The sequence below is a fragment of the Mustela putorius genome, unplaced genomic scaffold, assembly GCF_011764305.1.
Source record: "Mustela putorius furo isolate JIRA1106 unplaced genomic scaffold, ASM1176430v1.1 tig00000166_pilon_pilon_pilon, whole genome shotgun sequence".
NCBI classification, from domain to species: Eukaryota; Metazoa; Chordata; class Mammalia; order Carnivora; family Mustelidae; genus Mustela; species Mustela putorius.
Window position 1 is genome coordinate 1803233 of NW_025421301.1, and position 22420 is coordinate 1825652.

Sequence of the window (22420 nt, forward strand, 5' to 3'; positions counted from 1 at the left end):
TTTATTTGTTTCTGTGTATTGTTTTTTTTTTTTTTTTTTATTTCCCCTTTGATTTTACTGGTTAACCCATTCATTGGTAAGTAACATGGTGCTTAACCTCCATGTATTTGTGGTCTTTCTGGATTTTTTCTTGTGGTTGACTTCTAGTTTCATAGCATTGTGGTCAGAAAAGGTACATGGCTTGACTTCAGTATTTTTGTATTTTCTGAGGCCTGTTTTGTGACCAAATATGTAATTTTCTACTCTGGAGAATGTTCCGTGTGCATGTGAAAGGAATGTATATTCTGTTGTTTTAGAATGGAATGTTCTGAGTATCTCTATTAGGTCCATCCAGTCCAGTGTGGCACCCAAAGCCATTGTTTCCTCGCTTATTTTCTGTTTATATGATCTGTCCATTGATGTAAATGGAGTATTAAAGTCCTCTACTATTATTCTGTTATCAACCAGTTCCCATATTCTTGTTATTAATTGTTTTACATATTTGGGTGCTCCCATGTTGGGTACATAAATATTTACAATTGTTATATCTTCTTGTTGGATTGTCCCCTTTATTATTATATAGTACCCCTTTTTGTTTTTTGTTACAGTCTTTGCTTTAAAGTCTAGTTTTTCTGATATAAGTATTGATATTCCTATTTTCTTTTGACATCTATTTGCATAATAAATGTTTTTCCATCCACTTACTTTCAATATGCAGGTTGACTTCTGGGATATTTAGGATGATTTAATAGTTATCTAGTTGTATTCATGGGACAAGGGAAGCCTTGGGTCCTCCTACTCCATTGTCATATTCCTGCTCCCCTCTTCTCTTTTTCCTTTTTTAATCTTTAAAATACAGTGGATGGAATTGTAAATACTGTTTGGAGGTTGTAGCTGAAAGGTCTTTTATTTGATTTTTTGTAAATCTTGGATTAATTTTAGACAATTACTCTTGACTTCGTAGATAGAGTCTATTTTTGTCCAACAAGTATAACCATCCAAAATGTGTATGTACCTAACAAGGTGTCAAAATATGTGAAACAAAAATTGTTGGAACTGAGAGACAAATAGACAAATCCACTATTATATTGAAACTTCAACACCCTTTTTTTAAGTAGTTAAGAGATCAAGCAAGTGGAAGATAAGTTAAGATACAGTTGGCCTGAAGAGCACTATCAATCAACTGGATCTAACTGACATTTATAAAATACTCCCATCTAACAACAAGCAGCTCATCTGGAGCATTCACCACATTCTGAGCCATAAGACATGCCTTAAGAGATATTTAAAAATGAAATTGTACAAAGGATGTCCTTAGGCCACAGTCAAATTAAACTGAAAATCAAGAAAAGATTGCTGGAAAATTACCCAAATATTTGGCTATTAAACAATACACTTCCAAATAACACATGAGTCAAAGATAGATCTCAAGGGTTTGGAAAAGAAGTATTTCAAACCAAATGAAGGTGAAAGTACAACTTACAAAATTTGTTGGATACAGCAAAAGCAGTGCTTGAAGGGAGTTTTATAGCATTGAATGCATATATTAAAATAAAAAATCAAAATAAATAAATCAAAAGAAAAAAATCAATAATCTGAGTTTTTACCTTAAGAAACTAGAAAAAGAAAAAAATTAAACCTGAAGTAAGCACAAGAGAATTAATAATAAAAACTAGAACAGAAATCAATGAAATTGGAAATAGGAAGTCAATGGAGAAAATCAACAAAACAAAAATGTGGTTCTTTCTGAAGATTGATTAATAAACCTCTAGCTAGGATAACTAAGAAAAAAGGAGAGAAGACACAAATTATTAACATCAGAAAGGAAAGAGGAAACATCCCTACTGATCCCAAGTGGGATTTATTCCAGGTATGCAAGACTGTTTAGCATTTAAGAATCAATTAATGTAATCCATCATATCAGCATGGTAAAGGAAGAAAAATCAAATGATCATATCGATAGGTGTAGAAAAAACATTTGACAAAATCCAACACACATTTATGATAAAAACTTTGGAGCAAACTAGGAAAGAGAGGAACTTCATCAACTTGATCTATAACATCAACAAAAACCCTACAATTAACATCATACTTAATGGTGAGAAACTAGATGAGTTCTCCCTAAGAACAGGAAGAAGGTAAGGATGTCTGCTATTACCACTTCTATTTAACATTATATTGGAAGTCTTAGCTAATGTACTAAGACAAGAAAAGGAAATAAAAGGTATACAGAATGGGAGAGAAGAAAAACAACTATCTTTGTAGATGATATGATTATCTATATAAAAAAATGTGAAAGAATCAACAGAAAAAATCTGGAACTAATAAGAAATTGTACCACGATTTCAGGATATAAGGTTAATATATAAAAGTAAATTGCTTTCTTACATACCATCGATGAAAAGTTGGAATTTGAAATAACAACACAATATCATTTATGTTAGCACCAAAAAAAAACCAAAAACAAAACCTTAGATACAAATAAATCTAGCATGATATGTATAGGATATATATGAGATAAACTGAAAACTGATGAAAGAAATCAAGGAAGATCTAAATATTTGGAATGATATTCCATGTATATAGATAGGAAGGCTCAATATTTTCAAGTTGTCAGTTCTTTACAACTTGATCTGTAAATTCAATGCAATTCCAATCAAAATCTCAGGTTGTGGCTATCAACAAACTGAGCCCAAAGTTTATATGGAAAGGTAAAAGAACCAAACTAGCCAACACATTATTTTAAAGAGAAAAACAGGCTCCTGGACAGCTCAGTTGTTTAAGCATGCTCAGGACATGATCTCAGGTCCTGGGATTGAGCCCTGAGTCAGGATCGAGTTTGCTTCTCTATCTCCCTCTGTCCCTACCTCTTCATATAAGCAAATAAAATCTTAAAAAGAGAAGAACAAAATCCGAAGACTAACACTGCCTGTCTCCAAGATTTTATATAAAACTATAGAAATCAAGACAAGGTGATCTTGGGGGGGAAATGGATAAATAGTTCAATGGAATAAAAGAGATCCCAGAAATACACCCAAACAAATATAATCAGAAGATCTTTGACAAGGAAATAAAGGTAATCTAATGGAGAAAGGATCATCTTTTTAACAAATGGTGTTAGAACAACTGGTTATCCACATGCAAAAAAATTAAGTCAAAATGGATCACAGCCTTAAATGTAAAATGCAAGGTATAAAACCACTGGAAGATAACGTGAGAGAAAAAATCTAGGGGCTCTTGGGTTTGAAAATAATTTCTTAGATACAACACAAAAAAACTTGATCCATGAAAGATAAAACTGATTAGTTGAACTTCATTAAAATTTTAAAATTTCTGCTCTATGAGAGACACTGTTAAGAGAATGAAAAGACAAGCCACAGACTGAGAGGAAATATTTGCAAAGCACGTATCTGGTAAAGAACTGGTGACCCACATTATACAAAGAACTCTCAAAGCTCAATAACGAAACAAATCATTTGTAAAAATGGGCAAAATATATGAACAGACATCTCATCATAGAAGAAATAAAGATGGCAAATAATCCTATGAAAAGATGCTCAACACTATATATCATTAGGGAACTGTGAAGTAAAACAACAATGATATATCGCTACATACCTAAAATCCAAAACACTGACACACGAAATGCTGGCAAAAACATGGAGCAGCAGAAATTCTCATTCATTGCTGGTGGACATGCAACATGGTATGGTCACTTTGGAAGACAGTTTGGCAGTGTTTACAAAACTAAACATACTCTTACCGTATCATACAGCAGTTGAACTCCTTGGTATATTCTCAGAATGAGTTGAAAACTATATCCACACAAAAAACCTTCACACAAATGTGTTTATGGCAGCTTTATTCATATTGCTAAAACTTAGAGGGAACCAAGGGTGAAAGGATAAACAAATTGTGTTACATCCAGACAGTGAAATATTATTCAGCAATTAGAAGAAATGAGCTATTAAGCCACCAAAAACAAAACAAAACAAACGAAATAAAAAATAAACAAAAACATATGTAGAAACTTAAATGCATACAGCTAAATGAAAGAAGCCAATCTGAAAAGGCTACATACAGTATAATTCCAACTACATAACATTATGAAGATAGTAAGATTAATCATGCCAGAGGTTCAGGGGAAGGGAGAGATAAATGGGAGCACAGGTGATTTTTAGGGCAGGAAAACTATTCCGTATGCTATTGTAATGGTGGATATACGGCATTATTTGTCAAACACAGCAAACCCTAATGTAAACTATGGATGTTAGTCAATGCTAATCTATCAATATTGGCTCTTCAGTGTGACAAATGTACCACATTAATGCAAGCTGCTTAGTAATAGGGGAAAGTGGAGGTAGAGAGTAGGAGGAAGGATGGAGTTTCCTGTACCATATGGGAACTCGCTATACTTTTTCCTCAATTTTTCTGTAAACCTAAAATTGCTCAAAAAGTAATTAATTTTTTATTAAAAAGAAGAGAGAGAAAGAGAGCCAAAGTAGGGAAAACGGTGAGCACAGGCTGCACTTCCCAAACTTCTCTCAACCTGTTCATGGTAGGGGGTGACTCTACAGGAGGCTTTAGCTACTTCCAGCCTTACTCAGAAAATTATTGAGCACAATATGTCAACACACCTGCAGTGCATTTATGGCTTAGGCTGCAGAACACCTGTTGGGAAATTTTGCTCAAAGAAAACAAGAGAAAGTGAATTTTAATGGTAGTTTTAATTATCATTGTAAAAAATTATGAGCTGCATACTGATTAATTAGCAAATTTGGAAATAATTATTTCTCTTGCTGGCAGGATGTGGTGAAGCTAGAATGCTTTAACAATGCAGGTTTCAAAATGTTATAGACCTTTTCTTAATTCCACAAGTTTTTAAAACCCTATAAATACTCTATACTTGAATTCAGTAATTCTATTACTGGTAATTTATGCTATGGAAATGAATTTAGTGAATTACTATTGTACAAGAATGTTTGTACTACATTATTTATAATGACAAAACATGGAAACTATCCGAATATTCATATAAAAGGAGAGTGATTAAACAATCTCTGTGCATCAACACAATAGAATGTGACACAGACATTACAAATCATGATTAGGAAGTTTGATTATGGTTGGAATTGTTAATCATCATGATTACAATTAGCTCAACATAGCAATATATGAAAAAGTATAAATACAAAAGCTTTATATATCACATTCTTTTCATTGAACCTCCACAAGTTTGTACATGCTTACCCCTTAGCTTGGAATAAACAAATCAGTGTATAATAAAACTATGTAAACATCTTATGTGAATATACAAATACCAACAAGGCTTTGAAGTTGAAAAGACACATGGTAAGATTTAGGTTTTCTTTGTAATTTTTAAATTTTTGTCACTGTATAATAAATGATGAACAGTGCTATCTAGCATAACATTCTCCCAGTCCATTAGGGATTAAAGATACTTGAATGATCACCTTTATTTTTTTTTAAAGATTTTATTTATTTATCTGAGAGACAGAGATCACAAGTAGGCAGAGAGGCAGGCAGAAAGAGAGGAAGAAGCAGGCTCCCTGCAGAGCAGAGAGCCCAATTCGGGGCTCAATTCCAGGATCCTGGGATCATAACCTGAGCCAAAGGCGAGGCGTTAACCCATTGAGCCACGCAGGTGCCCCGAATGATCACCAAATGATCACTACTGTCATTATGGCAGTAACAGCACTAGCAAAAAAAAAAAAAAAAAAAGTCCTGAAAATTGAGGTACCTTTCCAGATAATTTAACATCCTGACCACCACCACCTCATCTATCCCCCTAACATTTATTTTTTTTAAGAGTTTATTTATTTGACAGGTCACAACTAGCAGAGAGGCAGGGGGAAGTAGGCTCCCCACTGGGCAGAGAGCCCGAGGTGGGCTTGATCCCAGGACCCTGGGATCATAACCTGAGGGGAAGGCAGAGGCTTACCCCACTGAACCACCTAGGCGCCCCCCACCATCACTTGTTAAAAATTTTAGGTAATTGAAACAGGCTTTCTCCCCCCTAGATAACTGTCTCAACTCTCAATTCACTTTGCTGGTTAAAATATGTTACAACAGTCTTTCTCAAAGTTTAATTGTATATGAATCACCTGGGGATCTTGTTAAAAGGCAATTTGATTTAGTGGATTTAGGGGAGGGCTGAGAGTCTTACTTTCTAATAAGTTCCCAGGTGATGCTGCTGGCCCAAGGACAATTCTTCAGTAACAAATCCTAAAGCAATGGGGTAATTTACTTACTTAGTTAATTCAGATAATTCATGTACTTGCACACATATAAATACACATGTATATGTTTATACCTATGAATGCACATATGTATATTTTAAGTGTTCTGTTAAGCAAATTTTGGAAGTTGCCCAATTTACACTGCAATTAATGCTATCTAGACAACCGACTCACCTTAGTTTTCTTATTTTTTAATCAAAAATTATAAATAGTGGGTTACCTACTATTCCTAAATTCTGTGCAGAAGAAAGAGAAATGAAATGTTGAATCTGATCATTCTTGGCTGAGGTGTGACTTGTTCAATGATAAAAGCAAAATTTGGTTGTAAGTGTTCAAAAAGCATCAGTAGACTCTTAAAACTCTTGCTGATGGAGTTGACATCTAGCATTCTTCTTTCTCATAGACTATGCCCCTTAAACATTTGTTCGGTGAATGCCTCATGAACACTTACAGCTATATCTCTGTAATGCATACGCTGCAGCAATTTTCAGCTACTGCTGAAAACATCTTTTTTTCATGGTGTTCTCAAATGATAACCTGATAGACTTCAAGTATAATGAAAGTATTCATTTTGTGGAAAATCTTAAATCAGTGAGATGCTGTTTTCCAAGACATAGTGCTTGAATTGCTAATATCTTCCAGAGTCAGTGAGTAACTCTCATGGATTTTTTTTTTCCCAGACACTGTCCTCAGCAAAAATAATGCTAAGAGATCAGGGCACATCTGCAGGCAGCATCTGAAATACTCTTCTCACTTTTCTTTGCATAGATAATGCACTGCTTTCCCCCACTGAATAGGGATTGTTGCCATAGTAATTTTTTAAAACACTCCTAGATCAATATTAGAACTGCAGAAAAGTATCCTAGATATACTAAGCAACTTGGGAGTCTAAAACTATATCCTCACTCTTGTTTATTTGTTCAACTGTGGAATAAAGATTTAAGCAACTTCTCATGACTGGTCAGTTCCGTGATGCGAAGAATTAGTCCACAAACAAGGGTCCGGTGAATGCTTCCCAAGTAAGGGTCTATGTGAGCAGCTAGATAACAACAATGTTAAATGCAGAGGCTGGGTATCCGCCAATCTAGAAAAAAGTACATTGCTGTATGCATCGGGGGTCAGGATACCAGCTGTTCCTTAAAATGCACACTGTAATTTTTACCGTTTTATCAGTTCACCTAAGAAAATTAAATATCTTTCTTGTTTTACTGTCTATTCATCGTTAGCTTCCCATCACAATTCCCAACTTGTCCACATAAATACCACATAGTACCACACAAACCCTTCACAAAATACGAGAAACAAGTTTTAATTCCTTGTATTACAGAATGTTTAGAAACATTCAGATGGTTTAGAATCAAGAGCTAGAAGAAAAAAATAGACCAATTATGTGTCTGCTTCCTTCTGTAACAAAGCTGCACATACACAGGCGGTGCTTATTACGCCAAGATGTAGACATTTATTCCAAAAGAGCCCATTATCTTCAAGTGCTATTACACAAAGCTCCTCAAATTATCCCAGTAATGAATGTGCCTCTGAGGAGCTGAGTAGGAAGAAGCCTGGGTCCCAGCTGCAGCCCTGCTTCTAGCCATGTGACCCTGAGCAAGTCATTTTACCTTTCCCAAGCCTGGTTTTTCTGGTGTCGAAAAGATGAAGCTATTCTTCACAATCTCTGAATACCCTTCTGACCATAAAACCCTATGGCTCCATGATACAGTAAAATGTCAGGATCCCTTCCTTAATCATTCTTTGGGTTTTCTGCCCCACTTTTTATATTCCTTGCTAACATTCTTTCTAGTACCAAGTATCTGTTCTCATGGAGCCTTGGCAGTAAACAGAACCTATCTGTCAAAAAGATTTAATTCAGGGTTTTCCCAGTCATAGTATAGGAATAAATTCAAGGATTCACTCTGGGAGTTATAACTTCAGGGAGGATACTTGTAATATCAAACTTTAAAAATATGTACATGACAACTAAAAAGTGAGCATTATCAAGTAACTGATCAAGTTGCCTTAATTTTCTCTAGATCCAAATTTAGAAATATAAAATAATGCCATGCCATGTATGGCTTCTAACCACAGTCCTGTATTATTCTCCTATTGTGGACTTGATTGAAATTATGTAAAGCTAGTCCATTGATTTGTAAAATAATATTTGGCTCTTAAAATGCAAACTATTTTCAATATAAATTATCCCTTGTTTGACTGGTTGTAACAGTTTAGTTATATGGAAAGTACTCAAAGTGTGGGGCTTAGAATGCTAAATTATAATTTAAACATTATTTGGCATAAGGTTGTGCCACTAAGTGACTTCCTGGTTATCTTCATATGGTAAAGTGCCATCTACCCAAGTAACTGAAAACTGACTACATTTTCATTAGTTAGAAATTTCCCTTCATCTCCTTTTCTCCCAGTCATTGCTGGCCACTAAGACTTTCCTCACCAATATCTATTGCTTTAGTTGGAAAAAGTTCAGGAAAAATATTATGTGGGACCCCTAGATATCTAGATGTTAGAGAAGTAGTGATATAGTGATATAAATAAGCATATTCAGGCGCTCTCTCAAACTAAATAGAGTTAATAATTGTGACTTCCTTAATTAAACAGAGCTTTATATCATTCTGTCAACATCAGACAACATGCCAGAATAGTCTGGTGTGACCTGAGTCCCTCCCTGCGTCATCGTTCCTACGTATAGCTCCCAAAACATAGACATGCTGGATAAAACGGGACAACATCATAATTCAAGCCTAGCACAAAAGAAAGGTAAAGATGCAGGAAGCAGATGCCAAGAAGCCAAAGTCAGAGCAGTGTGTCATAGAAGTAGCCTAAAGGGACCAGAAAGGGAAGCCCGAGGGACAGCTAACTCAAGGATAAGCAGTTCAACCTGGACCCCATCAGGCTGGGAGCCAAACTGGACCCTGGGAGTGAAGGTTAGAGCTAAGAAGCATGGCCTGCACTAGGGAAAAGGGACCAGAAAAACTCCCCACTAATTTGCAAAAAGCTTGAGAAAAATTGCTGTTTGTCTGGGGCCTTGGGTTAGAAAACAGTCATTAGAGGAGCACCTGGGTGGCTCAGTGGGTTAAAGCCTCTGCCTTCGGCTCAGGTCATGATCTCAGGGTCCTGGGATGGAGTCCCGCACTGGGCTCTCTGCTCAGCCGGGAAGCCTGCTTTCCCCTCTCCCTGCCTCTCTGCCTACTTGTGATCTCTGTCAAATAAATAAATAAAATATTTTTTTTTAAAAAAGAAAAAATAAAACAATCACTAGAAATCAAAACCCAAGCTCTGTGACATGTGGGTATACAATTCGAATTAATACTATCTGTATGGTGAGGAAGGCCAAGAAACAAGCCTTAAAATTGTCCCAGAGCTACTGACACCTTAGGGCCCAGAGAAAGGAATTCCAACTGAGGGGATCTGGGAAGGCCTCTGGTGGTATTTAAATCAGAGCTTGGAGGATAAACAGAATTTCAACAGACATAATTAGGGGAGGAGTATTCCAGGTGGGGGCCTACTGGGCAAAGTCACAGAAAGGGATATGTGCCATAACGGGGTTTGTGAAGCGGGACTTGGGAAAACAGGCTAAATGGGGGTAGATTAGAGAGACAATATGGTCAAAGCTTTTTCATTGTGAAAATAGTATGTGTTCAAGTTGATTCCAAATGTCCTAACATATAAGGCAAGTAACGAAGGCTTGTTTCTTTCTGCTGTATAATGAATAGTATGAATAATGAATGATATGAATGAGTGAAAGGATTATTTAATCCTGGCTAACCTCCCCCTGAGTTTTCTTGGACTAAATTATTGCTCACCTTCAGATAGATAAATCCTTGGTGAGGCGACTCACCATGCCACTTTCTATAGAGAAGATCAAATGAGAGCAGCTCAGTCTTCTTTGGAGCATCAGTCCTTGTTATTTTCAATTTAGGGCTCATATTTGCAACTACTGTTTGTCTGGTATGTCTCACTCAATCATAAACAACCTCTCACTGAATCTCAGTTTTTAGCTGTCTTGGGAGATCATTACTTATCCCCTGATACCTTCCCTGGGATCTCCCTAAAGTATATTTGATATGGTCTACATTGAAAGTCAAATCATACTAAAAGAGCCTTGCAAAGATAGTGGCTTGTTGTTTTGCATGATGGGGTGGGTGTCACATAGAAACTTAATTTTATTAGTAAACTTTTTCAATTAAGAGCCAAATAGAAAATATTTAGGCTTTGTGGGGCTACCTCCAGTCTCCATCACATATCCTCTGTTGTTTGTTTGTTTGTTTGTTTTATAATATTTTTTAAAAAAGTAAAAACCACAGGGTACGTGGGCACCTCAGTCGGTTAAGCATCTGCCTTCAGCTCAGGTCATGATCCCAAGGTCCTGGGTCAAGCCCCCTGTCAGGTTCCCTGCTCAGCGAGGAGTCTACTTCTCCCTCTGCCCTTCTCCCTGCACATGCTCTCTCTCTCTCTGAAATAAAATCTTTTTAAAAAACATAAAAATCAGTCTTAGCTCACAAGCTATACAAAAACAAGCGAAGACCAGATTTGGCCCACCAGCTGTAGTTTACAAAGCCCTGCTATAGATTAATCCAAGGAATACAACATTTTTGGCATTTAATTACCAAGAAGTCCGGAGCTAGCATGAGTGAATGCCTGAGACCCTGAGGGATGACCGTTGGAGTGCTGAGAGCAGCTAACAGTGAATGTTAGGAACACAAGACCAGGCTTGCCTGAGCAACCAAAGCATTCATCAAAAGGAAATCATTTTCAAAGTGAAATCATGCTTGCATGACAAACAGCAGAATATCAATCCAAACAGATGTGTAGGAGGCAATGGAAAGTCAGAGCCATGGAACAGTAGATTATTAAAAGCAAATGAACTTAAGTGTCAGAGAAGATGTATAAAAATAGTTAAGAATGGAAGTTTAAGGAAGACCCTGTATCAAAATGAAACTGTACCCTGCTGCATCACCCACCCCCCAGATTCGAGTCATTTAAGACCAGCTGACCACCTATTATAATTATAAACTTATACATAAAATATCAAGCTCTGGTTCTGGAGAAAAGGGGAAGAACGTTGAGAAAGAGTAAAAGAGGGCAGAGGAGGAAAGGTAGGAAGGAAAAGGAAAGGAGGGAGAGAACAGTGAAAGGAAAGGAGGAGAACAATAGCATAACACCTAATAAATCTCTGAAGATGACCACTGGCATTCGTCTTAAGCCTAAAGACACTGCCAGGAGCAACAGCAACCAAAGTATCTGTTTTTCTTTTCTTCATTTCCTCCTACAAGGATATATAACATAGTGCCAGGATTAGTCACATGACCACACCCAGCTGCAGGGAGGCTGAGAAGTGTACAAAATAAGCAAATTGCCTTATCAGGAGGAAAGGGGCCATAGTGTTGGGGGAGGCTGTGACAGTCTTTGCCACACATGGCTATTGTAACTTTCACCTCGTTGTGGTGATTGAATATTTTTCACCTAAGCCAGAGATCTGAAACCACAAGATATTTAGGAAGCATTCAGAGTCACAGGCACGTGATTGGTCAAAGTATTTTAGTGGACAGACATTAGTAAACACTAGTACATTAAATAGAAATGAATGCACATAAAATGTACTGCTCTTTTAAGTTATTCAAAAAAACATGACAATAACCTTGAAAGAACAATAGGAATATTAAAGATAAGTTCTTTGACATGAAAACAATTTAAAAGTACTGTTCGACAGGGAGAATATATTCACAATACACACACCTCACAAAAGATTTGTATCCAGGCTATCTAAAGAACTCTTAGAACTCAACAATAAAAAGGTAAATAGCCCAACTTAAAAATGGGCAAAAGATTTAACAGACACTAAAAAGGAGATATATAAATGGCCAATAACTGCATAAAAGGATGCTCAATGTCATCAGTCACCAGGGAATACAATTAAAACCACAATGGGATTCCCGTATACATGCAGTAGAATGGCTATTAGTAAAAAGGCAACCAAGTGTTGGCAGGTAGAGAACCATGGAACTCTTTCCATTGCTGATGGGAATGCAAAGTGGTATAAGCACTTTGAAGAACAATTTGGCAGTTTCTAATGAAGTTAACATGCAGCCCAGCAATATTATTCATTAGTATTTACCCAAGAGAAATGAAGACATGTGTTCCCCAAAATATCTGAACATCCATACCAGTTGTATTCATAATCTCAAAACATCTGGACACTATCCAAATGTCCATCAATAGGTGAATGAATAATCAAAGTGTAGTTTATTTCTACAATAGAATTCTACTCATCAACAAAAAAGACAAACTACTATACTGAATACCCTAGATGAATCTCAAAAATGTCTACTCTATGAAAGAAGCCAGACACATAAAAATACATAATAATGATCCCATTTATACAATTACAGAATAGATTAAGGTAATCTACAGTGAAAAAAAAGCAGGTAATTGTGAAATCGTGGATTCATTTATTCATTAAACATGTATTCACCTAACACCTATTATGTGGTAAACATTGATCTAGGTGCTGAGGATTAAAGGATACATGATATTGTTCCTACTGTTAGCAAGCTCAGTCTCATGGAGGACTTGAGCTTAAAAGTAATGTCCATGCAGAGTAACAGGTGTTATAATAGAGGTGAGTACACACAGTACAGTGGGTATTCAAAGGAGCCACACATCTGCTTGAGGTCATTAGGAAAAACTTCGCTAAGAAAGTGAGTTAGGTGTTGAAGGATGAGTGTGCACTTCCCAAAAAGTCCAGGGGGGGCAGTATGCCCACACACAGAAAGAAACATGTTGAAAGTATACAGTTGAGAAATGGCTTCATGCCCTAACACTTTGGGGTGGATGGTAAGTTTCATGCAAGTGATGGGGTTGTGCCCTCATCAGGAAAAAGTATTTTGACTTTTGTCCTACATGCATTGAGCAACCATGAAAGGTTTTAAGCGGAAGAGGTAGAGTTCAGATTTGCAATTCTAGCAAAAGCAATGAAATGAGGTTCATTGTGGTTAATTTATTAAAGAACTAGACTCAGTTGTTAGTAAAGATCTCAGCAAGAACAACTTACTTTATCAGAGCCTAAAAATACTTCACATGGCCTGGCCACTACTCTACTCTCTAGTCTCATTTCCTGTCACATTCTCTCTTAATCAATGTTCTCTAGTCACTGATCTTTCTGCTTTTCCTTGGACATTACAAGCTCATTCCTGCCTTAGAACTTTGCATTAATTTTTGCTCTCTGGTTCCTTATTATTTTAGCCAGCATTCAAATATCACCTCTCACAGAAAACCTTTCCCTGACCTCCTTTGTCAAATGATTCCCTCTTCTTCATTAACTCATTATTTTCTTACTGAATCTTCCTCCTAGTCAAGAACCATGAAAGGTCTAATCTAAGATTGTACATTGCAAGCTAAATTAGCCTACCACAGTCTCAAAAATCCTGGCAGAAGACAGGATACGTCTGGGTCAGGCAAAGGACCTTATTACCTATGGTACAATACGTGCCATAAACTTCATGTTTGTATCAATACTTCTTGCTATCCAAGTCCCAGAGGTGAAAAGTATGGTTCAGGGAGATACTTCAAACATAGCAGGTTATACTGTGTGTGTTTCTTCTCTTCTTTGTTTTAAGGAGACTTGTCATTAAATTTAGAACCTACCTGGGTCATTGGGATGGTCTCATCGCAAGAGATCTTAATTACATCTGCAAACCCCCTTTTTCTAAATAAGGTAATAGCCACAGGGTCTGAGTATCAGGATAGGCACATATTTTCGGGGGCCACTATTCAACCTGCTACAGGGGTGTAGTTAGAAATTTTTTGAATCAGCATTTTAGGAGACTGTTTCAGTGCTCAAGAATATCAGGTGCCTGTAAGTAGTAGGAACACTACTACACTGAATAACTTGACTTAAACCATTGTTGAGTGATCTTTAGTGATTGCAAATGGTCTAGAAAGCCAAACTAATTTTATTGATTAGTTTTAAAAGCAGCAATGGTATGGCTAGAATCAGCTGATCAGACTTGAATAGCCACACCATAGCCTAAAAAATGTCTATGATAATGAGGGTCCACTGCTAGGCTTGAAAGGGGGCCAGAGATCCCATGTGGTCCATCAGTCAGGAGTGCATGGAAGCTAAGCTCACGAAATGCAGCCTTTCCCTACTGCCAAACAAGTCAACTATAGCAGGAATCACACATATAGCACGCAGCTGTGCTCAAGCCATGTGGTGGGTGTACTGCCATGTCTCTCATGATGACGAATTTCTGCAGCAATAGTGGCAGTTCCAATTGTGCAGGCTTGATCAACAGTTTGAATTCCAGCTGCTCTTCTCAACAAACTGATCCTTATCATGGACAGCCACCTGAGTGAGCCACCCAGTTAACACAGTTCGTGGCCTTAAAGAGGGATGTCTTTAATCTGCCTTCTGTAGTTTTCCAAGTGGCAAACCAAACAGCTAAGCCATTGATGACACTCCCAAGAATCAGCAGAAATATAACAAAGGTCATCAAGAGGAATATTTCCCTGAGCTATGAGAAGGCCTTGAGGTGGTCACATCCATTTTTCCTTTGCACAGCTGAACAGCCACAGCAGCCCAGTGGTTTAGTCAAGCCATCAGTGAACCAGGTCCAGGCAAACTTTTCCTTTAAGGACCAGATGGCAGATATTTTAGGCCTGTGGGCTATATGGTCTCTGTTGAAACTAATCTGCTCTCCCATCGTGTAAAAGTGGACAGTACATAGATGAATGGGTGTGATTATATTCCAGTGGGACTCTATTTACAAAAATAGGCAGTCAGTCTACAGAGTTTTTAAACCTCTATCTAAGAGAACCTCAGTAAATCAAGGGTCCCATTGAGCCAGTGGCTTTTGTTCAGGTGCAACAATGGGGGATAATACTTCCCCCAGAGGAATAGCTCCTACTTTTTCATGCAAAGGCAAGATGTTGCTAGGACCAGGATGGATGCCTTCTTATATATACTATTTCCATGTGACAAGCATGTTAGTGGTTGAGTCTAAGTCTACCCCCCTCACAATGGGTATGTCAGAGTCAAAAGATCCCCATGAACCAGGCATCAGTGTTGACAAGAACTAGACAGCAAATTAATACTTGCTTTTCAAAAGGAGTGTGCCTGGTAGCCATTCAGGGAAGTGAAATCTAGCTGAGGGCTGCCTCTTTACCAGAGGTCCCAAGCAACAAAATCAGTCACAGAGACTTGTAGCTCAAAGGGATCATAGGCTTTCTTGTTGTTTCTGTTGTTTTTGAATTCCACTTAAAGGGTGCTTATTTGTATACTAGCCCACATAAAGGACCAACTAAAATACCCACGAGGCACATACTATCTCTAATACCCCAAATGACAATAAGGAGCTGGGTCTGCATAATGGTGGTGAGTAACTAAAGAAAATTGAGAAAATTGCTGTGTAGCAATATTTCTTGACTGATGAAAGGATTGAACATTGTGACACCATTCTCCTCCCCACCCCCAAATTCACTCTGTGAGCAGGCCCCTGGATTTTATCAGGGTTTATTCAAGCCACTCCTACTGGCAGGCATGTGATAATACCACAGTCAGGACCACTGAGACTCAGGTTTCTGACTTGACAACCATCATCTGTATAGTGAAAGCTGCAGGCATCAGAGGGTAGAGGTATTCAAGCTAAATCTCAACTCACTAAATATCAGGGTAGTTTGTCCAACTAGCACTACTATATATGATTCTTCATGATCAGGAGAATCCCCTCCGACATTTATTAGACAGGGATGTACAAGAATATAACTTCAACTTACAAGATAGATTCATATGTAGAAGCAATAAAAACAGTCCATTGAATTGGCCCAAAGGGCCCCATCCACAAGATTATGTTAGCTTCCCTTCCCCACTGTGTGCCCTGCTCAAACACACAGGACTTCGTAGGATGAGGATGTGTTGGCTCTATCCAATAGAGTTTAAAAGTTTGAGGTCCTTCCCTCCCCAAAGTTCCCAGCATACTCAGATGGCTGTGTATGGCCTCCAGTCCCCTTTGGAAATAGGTTGGCATTGGTCCAGTCCCAATCATCTTTCTCTTAAAACCAGCTGAGGTAAGGGTCAAGGGATAGAGAGAGGTTAAGGGGAGTACAGAGAGGTACTGCACCAGTACTCAGACCTTTTTTTTTTTTTTTTTAACCATCAGTTTCAAGTAACCCCCTGTGTCACCGAACCAAATTAACTTCTAATGGCTTTAGTCTGTCTAAAACTCTTTATTCTCATTTTGAACACCATTCATTTCCACTTCAGGGATTTACTAACTCAATAGCTATAACTATATTGTCTTTAGGCTCTGGTCACAGTACTTGTTGCCCCACTGTCACTACAGTATCTCTTCTTCTTTCCACTCAGAGGCAAGTGAGTAACCAAAATTCCACAAGTGGCTTGTTTTAGTCCTACGTGTCTCCACGCAGCCTCTAAACATAGATTAATGGGTATGATAGTGTGTACCCTTACTAATCCCCTTCATACACCTTGCTCAAATTTGGATAAGAGCATTTGTTGCCAGATTCCAGAGAGTCCTTTCATATTCCTGAAACTGACCCATGTGGTTTTCATTCTTTCTTTTCCAGAAAGCCAGGTCTCTGTCAGCATCTTATATTCTCACCAAAAACCGCCGAAAACTATGAAGGGTCTGAGATTTTATCCTGTACTTGCAAACTAATAAGGTAGTCTGCCATGGTTTCATGGAGGGTTGCAGAAGATACTAGACTCTTGGTACTATAGACTGAATGTTTGTATCTACCCGGACTTTGTATGTTGAAACCTAATCCCCAATGTGATGATATTTGGAGGTGGGGCATTTGGGAAGTGATTGGTTTATGAAAACAGAGACTTCATGAATGGGATTAGTACCCTTATAAAATTTGCCCCAGAGATATCTCTTTCCCCTTCTGGGCTGTCAGGACATGGTGACCACCTACAAAATCATCTATGAACCAGGAAGAGAGCTCTTACCAGAATCTGAATCTGCCTTGATTTTGGAGATTTCAGAATGGTGAGAAAGTTTCTGTGGTATATAAACCACCCAGTCTATGATAGTTTTTTCATAGCAGCTTGAATGACCAAGAAACCTGGGGCACAGATAAAATAGCTAATACAGCACAGCAAATAGCATGAGCTTCACGTTTGTGTCACTTCTCTTTGCTCCTCAAATGTAGTGCGAACAATATGTAGATGAGCCCAGATGATTGCTGCACACACAATGGTTTGTATTATAACTCAGGAACCCAGGGCTTAGGGAACCCAAATCTTTTTTGTACTGGACAAGAAGCAAATTGACCTGCCTTCTATGCTAGAGGGAGACATTCTAACTTTCTTTTGTACAGCAAACAGCCTTGAAAAAACAGTTCAGAACAAAAAGGCAGTCAGTGCCTCTGTTCATAAGATAGGCAGAAATGCAAGACATTCATGAAGAACTGTCTCTGAACATTCAGTCTTGGTCTCTCTGTCTTGGTCTCTCTCTTCCCCCTACCATCTAAAACAGCACTTGTCACAGAGTAGAAACTCAATAAATACATGTTGAATAAATAAATCTTGTGCTTCAAAACCCAGTTTAGAACTAGTCTTGAGGGAACCATACCAGACCCCTGGGATTGAGATTCAGTGTTCAGGAATCCGGGCTTTCATAATACTTCTTATAGCATGGCACTTGTAATTGAACATTTTATGATGTAGTTCCTTTTATTCATGTTTGTTTGCTAAGATTGAAAAATCCTTGAATGTGAGGTGAGGATGGAGTCTTATTTACAGGGCTTAGGCTAGGATGAAGCAGGCGAAGCACCTCGGGTGTGAAATTTAAAGAGGCATTCGCTCTCAAGTTTATGCAAGTGTGCCCACAGTGCCTTGCTTGCCTGATGCTAGTCCAGCCCTGCTTATTTATCTTTGTATGTTCAGCATCCATTAAAGTGGCTCTTATCTAATAGATGTTCCATCAATGTTTGTTCCGCTAAAATGAATGGAATTTAAAAGATGACAAATGAAAAGAGCTTTAGACACATTTTGCTTAGTTTTCTGTACCTGATATTTACCCTTCACTCCTTTAGAGTCATGGTCTATCATTCCCTGTCCCACTTCATGGCACAGAAGGCTGACCTATATGAACTGCAAAAAAGGCACTCTTGCCTAGAGCTTCTAGGTGGGGTTGGTCAATGGGGACTCCCAGTAAAAGTTGGAAGAGCAGAAGGAGAATGTACTCGGAGTATTTATTCCTCAGCTCCCTCCCTGAAAGGTTACCTGGAATTAGCTATGTCTCCAACAAAGACATAGCTCCAGACAGTCACTCTCTTCAGGTTCCAGTGATTGCTCCTTCTTCTTGCTCCTTCCTGTCTGAGACGGGCAATGGCTCCCCATTGTGGCTAGCTCTGGAATGCATTCCCATACCTTTTGGTTTCCCTCTACTCTGCCTGTACCTTTTTGTGTAGTTCATTCATTAAAACTCTCTCAATTCCCTCATTTGAGTGTAATTTTTCCCTACTGGGTCTCTAAAAGAACATAATATTGGACCTCAAGAGAGATTTTTATAATAAACATGGGGAAAGGCAAAGATATAAAATACATCTCCTAATTTTTTTTATATGAAAGATGCCATTTTAAAAGATAATTTGACAGAAACTATGTATTTGATTTCAACGAAATGGATTTAATTTCAGTAGCTCATGATAGCTAAAACGGACGAAGTAATAAAATTAGGCCAAAGGGGAACTTGTTTGAAGGCTGGATAGATTGGTGATGTATTATGGATGATGGATACTGGAGGGTGGGTATATTTTTATAATTCAACCTTATCATTAATAAGTTAATAACAAACCTATACATCAAAATTAAAAGATTCAATTAAAATATTACCTAGTACCTTAGATGAATCCAAGAATTATTAGACCATAAAGACTTAAAGAGTCTAGAAACTAAATGATATCTATTCAAAACGCTTTTAATTATTTTAATGATTAACAGTATAAGTCTGAAGGGTCTTAATACAAAATGGCAGAAGTGGTCCTGGCTTGTAAAAGGTAAGCTTTAATTGAATAGAAAAGGGTTAAAGTTGATATACTGTTTCATCTGTGAAAGTCAATTACTGAAAAGTAGCAGAGCAAATTGATTAATAGGTGGCTTTAACAATGATTTTTATGCTTTGGTCACTACAAGTAGAGTGAGGGGTGGTAGAAATCCTACTAATTAAATTCATAAGATCTTAATAAACCCAGAGAATTGGTGATAACAGCAGGTTTAGTTTAATATGGGGTTGACATGTTAGATAGTGTCATTTAAAAAAAATCTTTGGACAAAATAGGAAAGGAAATTCCTTAACCCTTTCTTCTCTGCAAGTGATTACTTCCAGAAAGAATATGATTGCCTGTTAAATTTTAAGCGTGTTTAGAAAAATGCAGAGCAGAACTGAATTATTATGCAGATAATTGAATCCTTGATCTTATCTTTTTATTCAAAGACTCCATATAACTGACACAAGGATGAATTATCCAGATTATGATCTCATTTCTGGACTTTGCTTTAGTAATTGCAGATTAAAAGTCAACCAACCAACATTTACTGAACAGCAGCTGATTCCAAGGTTTTCCATATGCTGTCTTGTTAATTTTCCTGACACCTTTGTAGTGTAAGTGTTAACTGTATCTTACAGATGAGGGAACTCAAGTTCAGAGAGGCTTATAACTTGCCATGGAGTCGGATTTTAATCCACACCCCCACATGTAAGTCAGGCACAGTGTCCTCTAAACCATGTGGGCAAATAAATGAGAAATGAAACGTGAATGTGGGTGTCAAAGCCTCAAACTCCAGATGAACACCAGTACCCCAGAAATGTCTTTGCTCCACTGAAGTTCTAATTGCAAATTCCTTGAACACCCCTGAGGAGTCTGTCTCCAGGCCCTCTGGGAGCAAAGGCCAGAGTAAGTTTACAACAAAGTTGTTTGTTTTCTTCATCTGTTACCTGTCACTTTCTATGTAACTTTTTTACCTGATTTTTTGAGAAACAGAAGAAATGTTATGCCATTAACTGGTCAGCAGGTAAAAAGAGCCTCACAATTTATCTAAGGAACACAGAGAAGCTTTCTGGAAGACTGCATTTCCCTTTGCCAATGTTACGGAGAAACATTTTATTTTACGTATAGGAGATCAAAGCTCTGAAAGGGAACAAACAACAATTTAAAATTCCAATGCCTGAGGAAAAAAACATGTATCCAAAAAGATAATTCCTCAGGTGCTTACTGTCACTTATTCATAGAAAAAAGAATGCAGACAATTGAAAATATACGAGAAAACTGAAAGAAGGAGGTGGAGAGAGACAGAACAGAATAGCTGTTGTCTAGAAAAGAGCAGATGGTTCTCAGTTGGTAAGGATACCAATCCCATTCCAGTGGTGTGCGACTTAGTAGAGCCAAAATAAATGACATATTGGTCCAGAAAGAAAACTGCCACAAGTATAAGCTGGCCAGAGAAATGAAGAGCTAGAGGATGTATCAAGGAAACATGGTTTTCATTTGCGTTTTCCCCTTGGTGTGACTTTGTGTCGTATGTTCCTCATCCCCTGCATGTTGAACAATGGGGTGAGCTTCTTTCTAGACCATCATTCAGCAGCATACCCCAAAGCTGTCTCAGTAAATGCCCAGCAGAAACTAATCTGTACAAAAGCCCTGCACCCCGGAGAGGTCATGTAGTCCATTTCCTATCCCACGTCTCTGCCTTTCTCAGGCCATAAATTACAGTGACCTTCATCAGAAATAGTCTTGAGCAAGCGTACACTTCTTCTTTTTTTTTTTTTTTCCCTCCAAGGAGCCACTAGAATAAAACTAGAAAGAAGTGTCAACTAGCCTTTCTGTCTGAATTATTAAACCCGTTAGAAAGCAGGCAGTTTTTATGTTTATTCATTCATTCCTCAATTGTTTAACCAGTGCCTAGTCATTTCCAGAAGCTATGCCAGGTCCTGGTATTTCTGAGGATGGCGTGGTCGGGCTTTCAACCTAGATGGGAAGACAGGACACACAACACACTGCAGATAAGGGATTTCCAAGATAGGAATGCCAGTGTTGGAGAGCACAAAAAAGTTTAGAAACTTTACTCTTCAAAATATGCTCTTTCATGATTGATGGCACTGTTCCTTGCAAATAAACGTGTTGCAGATCCAAACCGGTCTCCAGCCACAGAGCGCTGCCTACAACCACCCCCCCTTCTATAATTCCGAGGTCACTTCTAGATAAACTGCAAGCAGCGTTGGTCATGTGAGATGGCTTTGATAAGCAGTGCTCCTTTACAGTGAAGAGATACTCTCCCTACCTGAGCAGTTTCCAAGTGAGCAAACCCTGACTCAGTTGTTACAGCCTCTTAATGAGTTCCTTTACATGTAGAGAAGTCTTTCCTTATTTTAGCTGTTTTGTGGGGGGAAACATAATTCAAATAAGAAAGCTGCCCGCAAAGTAGTCAATGTCTCACTCTAATTTATATCATGTCTATGTCGGAGAAGGTATAGTAGAAGACATGCATGGATGAGGTCAGTTCTTCCTTTTAGTAAGCTTGCTGAAGTCCTGAAAACGGGGACTCCCAAGCGCAGAGAACAGCATTTCTCCTTCTTTCCCTAGCTGGTTTCTTCTTCTGTTAAGCTTTCAAAGTGGAGAATATGGTCTCCTGCTACCAGCACTACTCCCACTTCCAGGGCCAGCTAATGCTTCTCCAGAGGGAGAAGGGGGGGGCGGTGGAGTAGAGAAGCAGGGACGAGAAAATTTCAAATTTCCTTCCGCTTCTTCTCCAGGAACCTACCTCCTGCTGCAGAAATAGCAGGCGTGGCAAATAGGGATATTCCCCCGCCTCTTTGCTGCCCTTTTATTCACTCTATCTGCATTGCAAAAAGTCACAGGAGGTCACCAAGTGCATAATCCATCATGGTATTTTGACAGAATACCTTCAACCATGCTGAGGGAAGACACCAGGTCATTAAGGGCTTTCAACACCGGAGGAGGAGACCTGATTATATATGAACCGAATTACCTCTCTCTTGGCCATAAGGGATATTAATATTGAAATGGATTTCCTAAAGGTTGTTGCAGGATCCTCCTTCCAGGACCCCTTGAAGAAGAGAATACTACCTGTGCCTAATACTAGAGGGGGAAGGAGAAGACCCTGGGGGTGAACAGTTTAGCCCCCAAAT